The sequence below is a fragment of the Monodelphis domestica genome, chromosome 2, assembly GCF_027887165.1.
Source record: "Monodelphis domestica isolate mMonDom1 chromosome 2, mMonDom1.pri, whole genome shotgun sequence".
Classification (NCBI taxonomy): Eukaryota; Metazoa; Chordata; class Mammalia; order Didelphimorphia; family Didelphidae; genus Monodelphis; species Monodelphis domestica.
Genome location: NC_077228.1, coordinates 359,862,229 through 359,881,009, shown reverse-complemented (window position 1 = coordinate 359,881,009; position 18,781 = coordinate 359,862,229). Strand labels below are relative to the sequence as shown.

Below are 18,781 nucleotides of genomic sequence, written 5' to 3'. Positions count from 1 at the left end.
TTCTCTTATATCTTTCTTATTGCTTTTTTGGTTTGATTTATCTAGTTCTGATAGAGGAAGGTTCAGGTCCCCCACTAGTATAGTTTTTCTATCTATTACATCCTTGAGCTCCACTAGTTTCTCCTTTAGAAATTTGGATGGTATGCCATTTGGTGCATACATATTGAGTACTTATATTTCCTCACTGTCTATACTGTCTTTTATTAGGATGTAATTACGTCCCCTATATCTTTTAACTACATCTATTTTTACTTTGGCTTTATCAGATATCATGATTGAGACTCCTGCCTTCTTTTTATCAGTTGATGCCCAATAGATTTGGCTCCATCCTCTTACTTTTACACTATGCATGTCTATCTTCCTTATGTGTATTTTTTGTAGACAGCATATGGTAGGGATTTGTATTCTAATCCACTTTGGTATTTGCTTGTGTTTTATGAATGAGTTCATTCCATTCCCATTCAGAGTTATGATTACTAGCTGTGTATTTCCCAGCATTTTGATTTCCACTCCTAGTCCTGCCTTTTCTTCTTTCACTATTTCCTTCTACACCAATGTTTTGTTTTTAATTAGTCCCCCTAATTCTCACCCTTATTTTACTTCCCTTTGTATCACCCCTTCTTATTTCCCTCATTTTCTTTACAGTCTTTTTATACTACCCCCACCCTCTTCCTTCCTTGTACTGCTTCCCTTCCCACCAATCCATTTGTTACCCTTCTACTTCCCTATAGAGTGCAAATCAATTCTTTGCTCCAATGTATTTGATTGTTCTTTCCTCTTTGAATCAATTTCAATCCAAGTAAGAGTTGAGTATTTCCTATCTCCAACCTCTTTACCCTTCCAGTGTATTAATGTTCTCCCCCCTTCTGCCATGAGCTTCTTTGTGATATATAGACTTACTCCTTTTTATTTCTTTTCCCATTTCTTTTAGTATTAACCTCTTTTTTAGCTCTAGTTGTATAGATACATATGTATATATATATATATATATGTTTATGCATACATATATCTATACATATTTATATCTTAGCATTTCATCTTTTACAGTTTGTCACTATTCCCTCTATTCCAGGTGATAATAACATTTTTTAAGAGTTACCAATGACCTCTTTTCTTATAGGGATACATATCATTTTAACTTATTGGGTCTCTTAAAAAAAGTTGTTTTTTTGTTTGTTTTGTTTTTCTTTTTCCCTCCTTCTTATTTACTTTTTGATGATTCTCTTGAGTTCTGTGCTTGTTCATCAAATTTTCTGTTCATCTCTGGTTTTTTCTTTACAAATGCTTGGAACTTTTCTATTTTGTTAAATGTCCATACTTTCCCTTGTAAGAATATTGTCAGTTTTGCTGGCTAATTGATTCTTGGTTGTAGACCCAGTTCACTTGCTTTCCAGAATATCATGTTCCATGCTTTTCAGTCCTTCAGTGTAGATGCAGCCAGATACTGTGTTATCCTCACTGTGGTTCCATAGTATCTGAACAACTTCTTCTTAGCAGCTTGTAATATTTTTTCCTTGGTCTGATAGTTCTTGAATTTGGCTATATCATTCCTGGGTGTTGTCAGTTGGAGATTAAGTACAGGAGGTGATCTGTGGATTTTTCTAATCTCCACTTTTCCCTCTTGTTCTAGAATGTCAGGGCAGTTTTCTTGGATAATTTCCTGTACTATGATGTCCAGGCTTTTTCTTTTGTCATGGTCTTCTGGTAGACCAATGATTCTTAAACTGTCTCTCCTGGAAAGATTTTCTAAATCTTCTGTTTTGTGAATGAGATGTTTCATATTTTCCTCAATTTTTTTTGTTCTTTTGATTTTGTTTTATAGTGTCCTGAGGCCTTGTGAAGTTGCTTACTTATAGTTGTATTCTGGATTTTAAAGACTGGATTTTTTCCCTGACTTTTTGGTCATCCTTCTCCTTCTGGTCTGGCTTTCTTTGGAGGTCCTCCTTCATCTTCTTTGCCTCATCTTCCATTTTCTTTGCCTCATCTTTCGTTTTCTTTGCCTCATTTTCAAGCTGATTAATTTTTGCTTTGTTTTATATTTCCAAATAACTGATCTTGTTTTTTAAGTTCTTTTCCCAGTTTTGTTCATCCTCTCTTAATTGTGTTTTGAATTGTATTTTGAGTTCTTCCAAAGCCTGTATCCAGTTCACTGGTTTTTGTTTTTTTGTTTTGCTTGGTGTTCCCTCATCCTTCTCTTTTTTGTTTGCTCTTTGTTCATTGCCTGTATAGAAGCTGTCGATTGTCATTTTTTTCTTTTACTGTTGTTTGCTCCTATTTACCCCTTCTTCACTCCCTGTAGTTGCCTGTGCTTTTGCTTCTCTCATTTTTTTTTGAGGTTTTGGGCTGTTCTGTCAGCCTTCACCCTTGGTGCTTTGTCAGCAAATCTTGCAGTACAGCCTGTGGGGGAGGGGTGTTGGAGCTTTAGCTTCCCTGCCCTCTGAAAGTTTTGATGGGATTAAGTCAAGGTGGGTTGATCTGGATGTGCCCTGAGGCCAAAACCTCAGGAAGGGGGGAGCAATATGGAGTGTCTCTGTTGCTGCAACTAGGCTGCCCACTCTGCTCTTCTTCTCTAACTGCTTTCCCACCACCTGTGTTTGATACTCTGAGCCTCACACAGCTTTGTCCACAAGGTACTCCCTCCAGACCAGCACCCTTACCCATCCAGAGGTTCTAGCTGCTGCTGGAGGCTTAGAGCTTTAGGTGGGGGTGGAGTCCTGAGACCTTCCTTCTTCCTTCCCTTTAAATCTGAGTTTTCTCAAATTCTGGCTTTTGGGGGAATACTTTTTAAGTTGTATCCATCAGGAGGGTTCCTTGGCTCTGTCTTGTTGTTAGGTTTGATTTTCAGTCCACTAGGAGCATTTAGTTTTTAATTAGTAAGGAAGGGTTTTCAGAGGTCTGAACTTTCACTGCCTCTGTGCCACCATCTTGACTCTACCCCTCTGTATTGTTTTATATAGCTATTTGGTCATAGTTCCAAATTTCTTTCCTGAATGATTGAATCACTTTCCAAGTTCCCTAACAATGCATTCCTGCTCCACATTATCCATATATCCACCAAATTTTGTCATTTTCCTTTTCCAGCAAAATAGCAAATCCAAGTGTGCAGTAGTATCTCAGACTTGTTTCAATTTGCATTTCTTTAAGTAATAATAATTTAGAGCATTTTTTGCATTACTCGAGAGAGCTTTAATTACTTTGTCTGAGAATTGCATGTTCACATCCTTTGACCATTTATCAAGTGGGGAATGATTTGTATTCTTTTATATTTAATTTATTTCTCTATGTATTTGAGAAATGAGACTTTATTATAGTGTTGTAAAAATATTTGATTATGATTACGGTATATCACTTTCCATCCTATTTATCCCAGTTTAGTTTCTGACCTCCTTCAATTTGTCCTCTTTTCTATCAGTCCCTACACTTCTCTTATTTCCTTTCCTTTCTGTTTTACTAAAGGGTAAGATAGCTCTCTATACCCATTTTATTGTGCATGTTCTTACCTCACTGTGCCAATTCTGATGGGAGTAAGGTTCATTTGTTCTTCTCCTCACCTCTTCCATCTTTCTTTCCACTGTAAACCCTCTTTCATGCCTCTTTTATGTGCAATAATTTACTTCATTCTGTTTTTCCTTTCTTCCTCCCTGTGCATTCCTCTTTTCTCATGCCTTAATTAATTTTTATATTATACCATCATATTCAACTCATATACTCGTCCTTAGTCTATTTTGTCTATGCATTCTTCTACCTTCCCTAATAATGACAAAGTTCTTTAGTGTTACAAAAATCTTCTCCCTGTATAGGGTTATATACAGTTTAACCCCATTGAAGGTTTTTTTTTTTAATTTTCCTTTCCTGTTCATCCTTCCATGATTCTCTAGTCTTTCATTTTAGAGTCATATTCTCCACTTGGCTCTAGTACCCCTATTAGGAATGCTTGGAAGTCCTCTATCACCAAATAGTCATTTTCCCCCCTCTGATGGATAATGCTCAGTCCTGCTGTGCAAGTGATTCTTGGTTGAAATCCTAGCTTCTTTGTTCTCTGCAGTATCATATTCAAGGCCCTCCAATCTTCATATGTAGAAGTTGCTAAATCCTACATCATCCCAAACATGCCTCTGATACTTTAACTGTTTTCCCTTTGGCTGCCTGCATTATATTCTCTTTAACCCAGGAGTTTTGGAATTTCACCATAATATTTCTGGATGTTATCTTTTTGAGATCTGCTTCAGGAGGTGATTGGATCAATTTCCTTTTTGTCCTCTTGAACATCAGGGCTGTCTGCCTTGTGTGAAGATAGAATTAACTCTCCCTTTGTCTATTTTTAGTTAATCAAATCAAGAACTTAAAGTACCCCTCTTTAGCACCTAATCAACCATTAAGTAAGAGCTCACAAGTCACTTACTAACTAATTCATACCCACAAAGGTCATAAGCACTATTCCCCCTTGGGCAGTAGGCAAATTGGGAGACTGCAATTGGTTCCTATGAAGAGGGGAAGACAGGAAGTTATGTGGAAAAAAGGGGAATAAAATGCCAAGGATTTATTCATTCTGTATTGGTGAGCTAGGCTGGAGGAAGACTCTTGGAAGCACTCACATTGTCCTAGACTTATCCTTGGCTGGAACATTCTTTGCTGGAGAGGCTGGCTGGGTGAGTGACTGGAGCTGAAGGAAGAGGCCTGCATTGGTGAAACCCTTGCTGAAGACACCATGGGGACTTCTGACTGAGGACTACTGGGAAATCCACGTGGAGATTGGGACTTGGGGAAGTCCTGCCAGGGCTGAGCTGGACTTCACTGGAGCAGCACTTAGGACTAATATGCTAGACCAAGATTTGTCTCCTTCCCACTTTCACTGTCTCTACCTTGTTGTAAATAAAAGTTGCTAACAGTCATTTTGACTTAGGGACTAATATTTTAAAAATGGTGACAACTATTATAACTTTCATATTGAGTCAAAACCTAACTTTAAATCTTACACCTGATGACCTCTTGACAGATGATATCTAAGGTTTTCCTTTTGCCATGGCCAATTAATTATACCAATTAATAGTCCAATAACTCTTAAATTATCTATCCTGGATTTATTTTCCAGATTAGTTGTTTTCCATAATGAGACACTTCCCAGCCCTTCACACTTTTTAATTCTTTTGACCTGCCTTGATTGTTTTTTTATGTCCCATGGAGTCATCAGCCTCCACCTTCCTAATTCCAATTCTCAAGTCATGGTTTTCTTAAGAGGGCCTCTATATATGTCCTTTTCCATTTGGCCAACTCCACTTTGCAAATAGTTTCTTTTGTCAGTGAATTTCTGAACCTCTTTCTCCAAAGGACCAATTCTGTCCTTTGAGAAGTTTTTCTCTTCAGTGCATTTTCATAAATCCTTTTCCATTTGGCCAATTCTGCTCTTCAAAAAGTTTTTTTTTCTTATTGGGACTTTTGTGTCTCTTTTACCAACTGACTCATTCTATTTTCTAGGGTTTTAATTTCTTCAATATTTTTCTGTCTATCCTATCATGCTGTTGACTCCTTTCTCATGACCTTCCTGCATCACTCTCTTTTTTTCCTCACAATTCTTCCTCCACTTCTCTTATTTGACTACCAAAATGTTGACTACATTTCTCCATTAGTTCTTTTTGGGCTTGAGAGCAATTAATATTTTTCTTATAGGTATTGGATACAGCAACACTGACCTTTCTGTCCTCCTCTGAGTCTGGGTCTATCCTGTCACCAAAATAATTCTATGTTGAGTTTCTTTTTTTGTTGTTGTTTACTCACTTTTCTGCCTTGTTGGGCTCTGTAACTGTGGTGAAGGGAGCACTGTTCCAAGATTTAGGATCTTAGTGCAGTTGCCTTCAGAGATCTATCTGGGGATCTATCTGCTTTCAATTCTTCCAATGTGGTATGATGTAAGGAGAGGCATAAAACTCTCCCAACCTGTGCTCTGGTCTGTGAGTAACCCCAACCACTCTTTTACCCCTTGGAACTGTGACCAGAGTTCTCTGATGCCCTGTAGTAGCAAATACTGGTATATGCTGGTGTTTCTCCTCATCTTGAGATGGTGCCCCTGGATTGGGACCTAATTCTGCATATGGGCAATGCAATGAGTCCTGCACCCAGAGCTAGCAAAGAGATTCTTGTAGTCTCCCCGTAAGCAGCTGCCTGACCTCCCTTACTATCAGTGGCTGAGAGCCTTGGAAGCCTTGGCTGCTGCTTCAGCTTTGGCCCAAAGCCTGTTGCTTTGGTGGGGTCTGACCTGGCTCCACACCACCACTAGATACCCTCAGGCTAGCCTTCCAAGTTGTCTTAGGCTGAAAAATTACTTCAACCTTTTCCTCTTGTGGGTTGTGCTGCTCAAAATGTTTTATCATTACTTTCTGGAGAGTAATTTGGTAGAAATCAGATGGGTGTCTTCTCTGCATCTTGGCTCCACCTCCTCCTTAGGAACTTATGTAAAAGTAATAGCTATCTTAGAACTGGAGATATTTTGAGGGTCTGGCAGCATAGAGGAATAAGTGGGGACATCAAGGTCTGAGATGGAAGGAATTGCCAATGTGGGGCAACCAGAAAAATGGAGAAAGAAAAAGTTGGATTAATCTGTGGCTGAGAATGGAAGGAATGAGGAGGGTCATTGATCCAAAAGATCCATCTCATAGCATTATACTCACCTCCTCACAGTCTGAGGGAAGTTCTAAGAAAAAGTTTATTCTTTCTTGTCTTCTCTCCTAGTCCTAGTATATTAACAAACACTGTAATATGCTCTGCTACTTCTTTACCCAAATGTTTTCAGTAACCTGGATTTTACCTCAATCACAGTGAGGCCAGAAGTTAGAGATAAGTATAAATGTAAAATAAGTCAGAGGGCCAAATCTGCCTAAATGTCAGGAATTTTCATAGCTGGAGATTCAGAGTGATTGTAACTGTATGAACTTTTCATTTAATATAAAATTCATAAAGTAGTAGAAAAGGGAACTATGTGTACTTAAGGGGCCATTATACTGGCCCCAGGCTTAAAACAAGCTAATTATTGTAACAGAATTACTTGTTGTCCCCTGTCTGAAATAAAAATTGAACTCTTTTCATTTGCAGGAATCCCTGGAGAGATTTTCTACCCAGGACTTTTGTAATTGAATTCCCTAGTTTGGGGATGCACCAGAGAAAAATTGGTAATTGAACAGTGCATATTCTGGTATGTTTCAAGTCAAACCAGCTCCTTTGAGACCATCTTTGATTGTTTGAATGTGTATGTACAAATTTTTTTTTTACATTATTGTTCCTGGTATGTATATTGCTTTCCTAAAGTATGGTGCTGGCATTTCATATAAAGCACACAAAGATAGCTCATAAAATCATTTCCCCCCTTTTTCCTTTAAGCAGATCTAGAACATTTGACTCACTTATGACATGCATCCAGACAGTGCGTAAGAAATCTATAAGGGCTGCAGTTTCATAGGAAAAAGATTATGTTGCTGATCTAGAAATTCCGAGTAATCATTCCTAAATTTTTAATCCCATGTTGAGAGCCTCATACTTCTATGAGGGATTGCTTTTTTTGCGTGTGTGTATCAATCAGCGTTTTTTATTTTTTTAATTTGAAAAGAAATTTTTTAATTAGTTAATTTAGAATATTTTTCCTTGGTTACAGGATTCATGTTCTTTCCATCTCCTCCCTCTCCCATAGCCAACAAACAATTCAACTTGGTTGTACATGTGGCATTAATCAAGACCTATTTCCATACTGTTGATATTTGCAGTAGGATGATTGCTTAGAGTCTCTATCCCCAATCACTTCTCCATCGACCCATGTGATCAAGCAATTGTCTTTCTTCTGTGTTTCTACTTCCACAGTTCTTTCTATGAGGAATTGTTTTGAATAGATTCTTTTTTAATGGTAACTTTTATTTCCTTTTACTTTTCCCAAATAAAAATAATTTACTTTTTCCTCTCCCACTCTGTTCTCCCCAAAGAAAAGAAAGAAAACCAAAACTGGTAAAATATGTGTAGCCAAGCAAAACAAAATCCTACATTGGCCCCATCTGAAACTATATGTCTCATTCTGCATCTTGATTCTCTCACTTCTCTGTCAGAAAGCGGCTAGTATGGATCATTATTGATCTTTTGGAATCATGATTGTTAATTGCATTGATCAGTGTTCTTAAGTCTTTCAAAGTTGTTTGTCTTTAAAATGTATTGCAAAGGATGAGGGTTGCTTTCCATCCACCCTCCAGGGCCAAAATCTACATGGGGAGATTTCCATGTATTCTAGAATCTTTATAAGAACTAAGTTTTCCTTCTAAAAGGAAGCTTGCTTTCCTTTCCTCCTTTTACATTAGTCAATAATGACTGGGTGTGGGACTAGAGTAGAAGAGTGGGTTAAATGCCTCATTTTTCTATGGATCCAGTGTTGGTTTAGTTGTAGAATTTGATTCTTGACTGAATCCAGAATAAAGAGACCACTCCAAGGGAGAAAAAAGAGGACAAGATTTAAGGTCCCCTTTGAGCCAGTGGACCACATAAGGACCAGATCAAATTAGTTTGTTCTCTTATCTCAAAAATGATGAAGTGACTTCCATCCAACCCCATGTCCTCCATCCCTATGTGCTCAGGGAAATCTCTAAAGAATAAGACTTTCCAAGAAGAGATATTTGGGTTTTTTTTTACCAGTTTCTTTTTCTTAATGTTCTTTTTTCATAAACTGAGGAGCAAACAATTTAAAGCAACAACAAAGACAAGTTTGTAAAATAATATTTTTTGCTGAATTATATTACTATGTATTTGAAAGTATGGAGGAATGTTAATGATCAGATTTGATTATGTACTGTGCTACCTTGATTCTTCTTGGTACTCTTTAGTATAAGGTACTGGAGAAGACATTTAGAAAGGAAAATGTAGAAGCTCAGATCACCAAAGATCCATCCAGTAGTTGAAACTATGAACTTTGCAAAACATACTTAGGACAAATCAATCAAGTTATCCAACTTCTCCCAATGTAATTGATGAAATGCTAAACTCTGGTACCATAAGCAGATGAGCATATTTATCAATATGAGAAAATTACTTTATCAATAGGAGTGACTTTGTGCGAGAACACTGTTCTGACTGGCTATGAAAACTTGGTAATTTTTTGTAGGGTCTGCAATAAAGCCATCAAGGTAATGAGAACTAGTTTGGAAGCCAAGAGAGTGATTTGAACAAGATGAGACTTGTCTTTAAGGGGGAACTGCTTAGATGGCTGATGGGGGAGTTTGGGTGAGGGGAAGAGAGCATTATGATTAGTATGTATGACTTGGACAAAGGTCCAGCTAAGCAGAATTAGAAGTGATCTGACAAGTAGGGGGAGAACCAGGAGAGGGAAGTGTCATGAAAACAGAGAGAAAAAATTTATGAAAAAGAAGAGGGAAATCTATAGTGTCAAAGACTGCACAGAGGTAAAGATGGATGAGGATTGAGAAAAGACCAGTAGATTTGGAAATTAAGAAAGCAATGATAACTTGGAAGAGAGCAGTCTTGGTTAAATGTTGAGGTTGAAAACTAGAATTCAGAAAATTAAAAGCAAGAGGAAATAACATAGACAACTTGCTATAGATGGCCTTATCAGAAAGTTTCACCACAAAAAAAATGAGATACACAATGATAGGTAGTGGTGATGAACAGATCAAGTCAGAGTTTTGTTTTGTTTTGTTTTTAGGAGAGGGGAGTCATGGGTATGTAAGAAAGTAATAGGGAAGCAACCAATAGAGATAGAGACACTGAAGATAAGTGAGAGGGAGAATGGTAGAGAAAGGCAATCTGCTGGAGAAGATAAGATAAAATGGGATCATTTGTGCATATAGAAGAATTTACCTTGGCAAGGACCACCTCTTCATGTGACATGGGATGAAGGTAGAGATAATTAAAAACACATCTGGAAGATACGAGGTGAGGAGGGGGAGAAAAGAGAACACAGTAAATGGTCTCAGCTTTTTTTTTTCAGTGAAATGAATGAAGCAATATTCTTGGCAGAGAGGATAGAAGAGGGGAACTTACAGAAGTTGGAGGAGAGATGAAAAGATTTGGAAAAGCTGCTGTGATTTAGTGAGGTAATAAGTCAATTAAGGACATGTAAAAGGATTACCTTCTTTCCTTTGATGAGAGCCCATTTGATGTTATGTAACAAATTTGTAGTGGATCCAATCAGTACACTTTCATGATTTCCCCCCAAATTTCATTTAGTACTACATGAAGAGAAGCAAAGGCTCCTTGAATGGTAGGAATAATCCAAGACTGAGGCTTTTTTCTAAGATGACAAAGGATTCAATAGAAGATAATAGTATAGAGTTGACTTGTTCACCAAGAGTATAGTAAGAGAAGAGGTAATGTATTGGGAAAGAACTAAGGGGCAAAGGGTCTGAAAGTCAAGGAGAAGACAAAAAACAGAATTTGGCTTTTCAAGCATGAGAAAGAGGTGGAATGATGATAATGTGATGATAATTGAAATTCAGAATTCATGATAATGTAACTGTTACATTGGTGGAGGATGGCACAATCAAGGGACCAATAATCTCTGGAGGGATGGGATAGAGGTGGAATGAGAAATTAGTAGGTTGAAGAACTGGGAGATAAATGAAAGGTATATTGAAGACTTCTAGTATGAGAGGAGGAGATGGGGAGAAGAAAAAGACTATGAGCCAGCCACTAAAGTTATTGTAGAACAAAGTGGAATGTACCAAAAGTCAGTAGACAACAGTTAACACGATTTTGATTGGGTGGTAAATGTGGGTTAAGTGGATCCCCAAAGGAAGAAAGGAAATGAGAAATGCATAGAGGAAAAGCTCAGAGGAACCATATATCAATGGACTTCACATCAGCCCAGGTGAAGGGAGAATAAGCTACTGGCATTGGTATTACCTCTCTTAGTCAAGTCAAGTGTAGTCAGCTTCCTTTCCAGCTCTGGGTGAGCTTTGGACTTACAGCTGCCCCCAACTTGGAAGCCCACCACAACCTATTCTCTTCAGAGATACCAAGGAAACAGAAAAAAAGTTGCCACAGTAAGTGTCTTGTTTTCATACTCAATTCTGATTCAGCAGCCAATCAAAATTTCATTGCTCCAACAGGGTTAGCAGGATTCAAATAATTATCAAATGCTCATGTATACTTCAAAATCCTCATGGATGATTGCACCAGACAGAACCAACTGTTTGTATTCCTAAGGACTCATATTTTATTAGCCAACTCAGAAATAGGAGATGAACTCAGACTTAGTCATGTAGGCTAAGTTATTCTAGGTTAGAAAATTTATTTTCTTTTGCCTTTTGAATTTTTGCATTTCTTCTCCTCTATAATTGCAAAATCTTACAATTACATGAACTCTTTCTTTCTCTTTGCTTATGGTATTTTTTTTCCTTTGACCTGGAAGCCCTGAATTTTGTCTACAATATTCCTGGAAGCTTTCTTTCATTTTGAGGATTTTTTTAGCCATGACTTTCACTTTCATTTTTTACCTTGTCCTTTGGTTTTAATAGATTTGGGCTATTTTTACTTATGAAACCTTGAAATGTGATATCCAGTTTTTTAAAAAATAAGTTATGATTTTCAAGGAGTCTGGTGATTCTTAAATTGTCTTATTGTTTATTTTTAGAGTAACTGCCATATTTTCTTCTCTTTTTAAATCTTTAACTTCCTTTCTAATAATTCTTGTTTCATAGAGTCACTGATTTCTGTTTGGTCCATTCTAATTTTTAGTTGTGGGTTCCCAGTGACTCTGGAGCTTCCTCTACAGAACATTGTACTTTGATTTTTGTGCTCCCAAGTATAGAGCCCTGTGATCTTAATATACTCTGGGAGTATCCCTCCTATATAGTGCCTGACTCCTGATTTATTTATCTGCATTTCCTTTAGATTTTCTGGATGGATCCCTTTTCTAGGATGTGAGGATTTCTAGTTATCTTCTTGTGTAGTCCTTGGCTGAAAGAAGGCACTTACTATAATTTTCTTTGCTGTTTTTTTTTATCATTCTGGGAGTCTTTAGATCTTTGATGTAGTACATGTGTTAAAAAAAGGACACTTTTCAACAATTCACACAGCTATCTTAACCAGGAATTGCTACCCTATCTTCTAAATATTATCATTTTTTTTTGTCTCAGCACTGGCTATACAGAACTCACTCCATAAAAACTTATTGATTCATCAACAAGAAGGTCTTAGTAGAGTTTAACCCTGTCCCACTACCAGTGAAGCCAGTCCCTGATCACTCAGTTGGAGTCTCTGACTTAGGCACTTGTGGTAGAATAGGTGGCAAATGTATAATACATAACATGTGACACACAGTAGAGCTAAAATCTTCAGACAGGATTTCTGACTCTTCAGTGAATGAAACAGATCAGTTATTTGGCTAGTTATACCTGATGCCATCATTTATTTAGGCTGGCCTTTCACCCCTCCTTCTACTCTATGAATTGATGTCCCCAAACCTATGACCCAACTTTTCCATTTATGATACACTGGTGATCCTGTCCTTGGGCTTTTAAAATGCTTAGTAGGATCACATATATATTTTTTTTCAGTGTATCACATACCCTGAAGACTCTCAGAGGGTAAAATCAACATAGTAATTATCTCACTCATAAAACGTGGCTCCCTTTGACGTAGTCTGGCACCAATCTCTCTACTGTTCAAGAGAATTACCACCTTGTTTAGGCTCCAAAAGGAAAGAAACTTAATCAAATTAATATTACAGGGGGAATTTAGAGAGCAAGTTTCCTTTGAAATTAGAAAAATGACTACTGGTCACTCTAGAATAATGTATAAGAAACAAGCCTCTAGTAAATAATACCTTGCTCACATTAGTGTTCTCAAACTCGGAGGCTGGGCAGCCTCTTTAGGAAACCCTTCCAGGTCTTCTAAAAGAGACTGAAGTTCAAATCAAAGACAAAAGGAAGATCTTCTCTCACTTGTTTAATCACTGCTGTTTTGAGCTCAGCCCAAGTCCAATTGTCTATTGTATGCTGACTGTTTGGTGCATGGCCCTGAGTAAACTGAACCCTTGGTGTGAAGGAGCCATCACAGTTAGGATGAAACACGAAACCCTTTGTTCTATTCCACAGCAGAAAGGATGGAGGAAAAATCTCTGCCTTCCCTTCTGAACACTTTCTTTTCCCTGGAGAAGTGCTGAGTTTATTCTTCACTTAAACAATGCTTCACAAAATGAATTAATTGTGCTATAACTTTTCATTTAAGGGAAAGAAACCATCTTCCAGGTCTTTTTAACTCCTTCCCCTCCTTCCCCAACTGCCAGCATCTTCTTTCTTCTGCAACTCCCATAACAACACTCAGGCAGTAGTGATAGGAGCATCCTGTATAGGGAACTGGATGAAGAATCTCCATCTACCAATGCAAGTTAGCAACTTATCTGGAAATTATCATCTTAATGAGCTGACTAGATCACTGAGATGTCATATAGAAGATGAAAAATTGTTTTCTAGGTATAACAAGGACTATCCCATGGAATAATTTCTTTTTAAGATTATTACTTTTACATTATCTTCTTCCATTGTACTCTTCACTTTTATGTGTTTGTCATCACAAGGTATTCTCCTCTGACATCTTGTTTTCTACTCAGATTTCCTTGGCATCTCCAGTTACACTCATTTTGGATTTCTTTTGTTATTATTATTTTTTAAATTTTTTTACCATGCCTCCATTAAACTCATCATTGGAAAATCTCATCATCTTGCAAGACAAAATGAGCCTTGGTTCTCACAGGTTCCTGTGCCTCTCTAATTAGAAGATAGAGTCATAAACTCTCGAACTTCCATTTGAGAGAATAGATAGGAAAGACAATCCCCCAGATATCTCCTCATTTCCTGTCTGGCTGCACTCATTTTGGACTTCTTTGACTTTTCTGGCTGCATTCATTTTGGATGTCATTGACTTCTGTAGTTATATTTATTTTGGATTTCTTTGACTACCATTACCTCACATACCTTTCAGCCTTTTTTGTGTATTGCTCCTTGAGGGCAAAAACTATTTTGAAAAATATCCTTTTAAAATTATCCTTAACACTTAGTACAGTGTTGAGAAAATAATAGGTACTTAATAAATGTTTATTGACTATTCTCACTTTTATTCCTTTGTTGGGTCTTGCTACTATGTATCAAGTTTTTCTATTCTGCCAAATAGTTGTACTGTTTAGACCATAAATTCTATTTTCAAAATTCTAATTCTCTTGTAAAACCATTTGGGAACATCTTGTTGTTTTGTGCTCTCTTTGGAATCCACAGGTTTCTCTGCCTTGCAATATTTATCCAAAGATCTCTAGGCTAATTAAGATGATTTGGAGCTGATCTTTGCTTCTCTTGTCAATATCTTCCCCACTGATTTATGTCTTGATGCTTGATATCTTTAGTAATTTTTTTCTTCCTGAGATCTTTTGGTAATTCCAGTATTTTTTATTTCTTCCCCTCTTGCATACTTTCTGTCTCCTCTTTTGATCTATTTCTCTAGGGGATAGTTATCTCAGCTTCCTTCTAGGCTGGGTAGTTCATATATATTGCTGGTCTTAGTTTCTGCCCTAAGTGATTTTGAGGGTATAAAAATGACTCTAGGTTATTTCTGTGGGTATAGAAATGGCCTCACATGGATTTTTTTTTTTTTTTTTGCTTTATGCAAGTGGATCCATATACCTCTGGAGTGCTTCACAGACTGCTCTGCTATGAGGTTGCTACAGTGTGGTAGGACTTAGGGATTAGCTTTTTCTACTTGTAATTGATGAAATTTTTACCTTTTTAGGGTTCTTGGTACCTTAGACCATGGATGGTAGAAATTGTTTTATCCTCAGAACAAAACATCCAGTTTTGGGGAAGTTTAAGAGGTAATGTGGATTGGAAAAAGCATCTCGTCATCTATCTTGTTAGAGTATAACCCAGAAATATTTTTTCTGCATTTGCTTTTGTCTGTCCCCCCCCCCCCCCCCATTAGATAAACAAATATCTATCCTCAGGTATATGCGTTTTATCTTTGAGGCTGACTTCTGAATTTGAGAGATCTGGAAGTCTTGAGTTCCATAAGGTGGGATTTAAATGGTAGTGTAGAAGGTGTCTGTGGCACCTATTTTAGTGTTCTTGGAAAGAATGGCAACTGGCAGGAGGATTGACTGAAGCCCCGTTATTTTACCAGCATGGAGGTTACCTGGAGTTGTTTGGACAATACAGAGCCAAGGTGAAAATGCAGCGTCCAATTAGAAATACTGCAAAGTTCTTTCTATCCTAAAGTGATTTGAGTATCAGTCTCCCAGCATATTGTCACAGTGGTTATAAATTGTTATTAAATTCTGGTTAAAGCCATTTTGTTGTTCACTGTAAGTCTTTTCTGTTTAATGTTTTATTTGTATGTAGGGACAATTTAGCCCAAGAAGAAAAGGGAGTGGATGTAGTACCTCTGTACTTGCAATTTTAGTAGTCTAACTTCTGTGGTCACAGCAGGAAGATTAGGAAAGGGAAAACAAATAGTACCCTTTAATTATGGTCAGGATAGCTACAGGGCTCAGTGAATAGAGATCCAGGTCTGGAGATGGAGGATGGGACGAGCTGGGTTCAAATGTGGCCTCAGGCATTTCCTCCTTGTGTGAATCTGGGCAAGTCACTTAATGCCAATTGCCTAGTCTTTGCTTCTCTTCTGCCTTGGAATAAGTTCTTAATACTGATTCTAAGCCAGAAGGTAAGGCTATAAAAATAAAGTTATGGCTACCATTAGCTCACCTACTGTTTCATGTGCTAATATATTATAGGGAGAATTTGTACACATAGAAAATTATTTCCAGGGAATTTTATATATGGACTCTTTTCTGTCCTATTAACAAAGGAACTTACTTATTAAATGATATTGGAAGATAGTTTGATCACCTTCTTCCAGTACTTTTAAAATGCACAGGAATATAATGTACAGTAGAAATAGGTGTGACTTTATAGAATGGTAGAACTGGATGGGGATTCAGAAATTATAGAGTTCATTCAATTTCTTGCACTAACATTTGCACTAACTCTTTCCTATGGTATTTGGATTCTTTTACTTCCTTCAAGGCTCAGTTCAGTATGGTATCTTTATGGAGCCTTCCCTGATTTGCTTGGGTCTTGGGGCTCTCTCCTTAGCACAACTTATATTTCTACATTTATATAACTTAAATTTGTTTACCTTTTGTATCCCCAGAAATAGAACATAATCTCCTTATGGCAGGGACTGTTTTATTTTTCTCTATGTACCCAGTGCTCAGAAAAAGCCCTGAGCATAATAATTACTTAATAAATATTTGTTATTTGAATCTAGTGCCTCTCTCCTTTTTTTAAAGATGAAGAAACTGAACCTCTAAAAAGAAAGCAAAGTGACCTGTTGGGAATACATTTTGGACATGGCTAATGTGGGGATTTATTCTGCCAGACTATGCAAGTATGTATTATGGGAATTAAAAAAATACTCAATGGGAGAGGTGGAGCAAAAGGGAAAGTGGGAAAAAAATCTGGTTGTTTGAAAAAACACACACACACACACACAATCAAGTGACTTGTCCAAAGTCACATAGTTAACTAATATGGTTTAATTTAAACCCAGACTGAAACCCAGGTCTTCAGGCTCCAAGGCCATAGTGCTTTTCATTTCTATACTTTATTAGTTACTATTTAGAAGAGGATCAACAGAATCATTTGTAAAATGATTCTAGAATTCAGAGGAGTTTTATGCATGTTGTAATAGAAGTAAAGAATGAATTAGTATGTCTTTTAAAGTGCTAGAGAACAGAAAACCTAAAAATGCCTGGAAGAAAAATGTTTAGCAAAAATGATTTTTAATTGGACTCTATCTTCAAGCTCTTTGCTAAAGGCAAATGCCCATAGCATGGGGCTATTTTTAAAAGGCTCCCTCTACATGGGCCTCCTATATGATTCTGTGCCCAGCCATCCATAGATCAAACTGGAGCACTATTCAATTCAGTATCATTTGCATGGAAACATGGTAATAGTGCATGTAATTTTGGAGTCCAGGTTGAGGCCTCTTTTATAATTTGGCCCAAAGTGGTCAGACCTTGAAATATATAACACTCTATGCAATTTGGAGCTCCCCCAGGCCTTTGCAGGAATGCCATCTTAATCAGACTTGTATGACTTCTCCAGGAACTTCACAGCATGCTCTTATTTCTTATGCAGGAACCTGTAAAAATCTAAATAGAAAGTATCCCTTTAAATTATGCTATTTTAGGGTTCTGTTTCCTATAGTTTTTCTTTAGGAAAACTTTTGCCTCTGGAAAAGAAAACCTCAGCTCATCATAAAAAAGGGCGTACTCAGGCAAAATATGTTTTCTATATTTTGTACTGATGTTTTATACATTAGCAAATGTGTGTGTAGTGGATGTCTAAATCAAAAAGGGAAATTTGGAGGTGCATTGCTGAGAGGGTCCATCTGGAGTTTTTGCAAATAAGGATTATAAGCCAAACTCCAGTGTGAGCACTCAACCTGTGCCAAAAAAAAGGCAAGTGACCAACTGTATGCCTGACAACTGGAACCAACACAAATTTTGCTCATGGAATAAAGAAACATTTTATATTTTTACTGGACCACAGCCTTCAATCAAAAATGAAATAGGAAGGAAAAATTTCAGAGAGAAATAATTCAATTTTTAAAGGATATGAGGGGCAGCTGGGTGACTCAGTAGATTGAGAGCTAGGTCTGGAGATAGGAGGTCCTGGGTCCAAAACTGGCCTCAGATACTTCCCTGCTGTGTGACCCTGGGCAAGTGTGACAAGGAAATCACTTTAAAAGACTGATATATATTAATTTAAGGTCGCCAAGGAATCAGCTATGTAATTCCTAAATGAAAACTCAAGTCAGCAGTCAACCTTTTATGGAATTTAATACAACAGGAGGAAGAAAGGAATTAGAGATAGAGAGAGAGAAAAGGGAGAGAAGGGAATAGGGCTTAAATACCCCTTCTGTTTAGGCTGGGCCAAAAGGCCCAAGCCCTTAGATAGCTGGGGCAAAGAAAAGAGATCAGTCCCTATTACTCACGTGACCAAAATGGAGAAACAGTCTCAAAGGTCCCCACCTTCAGCTTCCTTCAGAGCAAGCTTCTCAGAGCACACTCCAACCACTCAGACAAACTCCTCAACCACCTCCTCTGAGTCTTCAGACCCCTCTATCTTTAAGGAAACCATCCAAGTTCCCTCCCCTCAGTTCTCATATCTACCAATCACTGTCCATCAATTTCCCTGTGCCAATGGAGACTCTAGCTTAACCCAAGACCGCCCAGAGGTCTCTGGCTTTGCACATGTCTGTTGAAGGTCATATTTTCAAATAATTAAATCTTTGATCCTTTGCTACAGCCCTTCCTAAATCCTGTTAACCTGAGTAGGGTAGAGATTGGAATAATTAAATTTTGATCTATGCTGCAGCCCTTCCTCAATCCTGTTAGGACTGAATAGGGTGGAGATTGATTCCAAGTATCTCCATTGTATCAATTCTAAAATCAATCATGACTCAAAGAAATTCCTGTTCTATGCTTAAGCATAGGTCAAAGCCCTTTCCATTGTTCAGCAAAAGGTTTCTGTCCTAAAGTAATCCCAAGAAGGGAGGAGGAGGAACCTCCCATGCCAATGGGGTTCACATTCCAATAGCCAAGACCCACTATCAATAGGAAATTTTTCAAGTATGAAATTTCCCAATGGTGAAATTTTCCAACATTTATAAGTCTAAGAAATTTTGAGGTTTACACAAGTCACTTAACCCCCATTGCTTATCCCTTACCACTCTTCTACCTTGGAAC

At 37.5% G+C, this 18,781-nt stretch overlaps 1 long non-coding RNA gene across 2 annotated transcripts in view; it reads left to right on the top strand.

The window, feature by feature from the left end:
* Window positions 1–18,781, top strand: part of LOC103098743 (uncharacterized) — a 50,676-nt gene that overhangs the window by 28,664 nt on the left and 3,231 nt on the right. For both annotated transcript variants that reach the window (XR_462777.2, XR_001628389.2), the window contains exons 2-3: window positions 7,087–7,186; window positions 16,319–16,416. This is a non-coding gene — a long non-coding RNA (uncharacterized LOC103098743). The remainder of the gene's footprint in view (window positions 1–7,086; window positions 7,187–16,318; window positions 16,417–18,781) is intronic.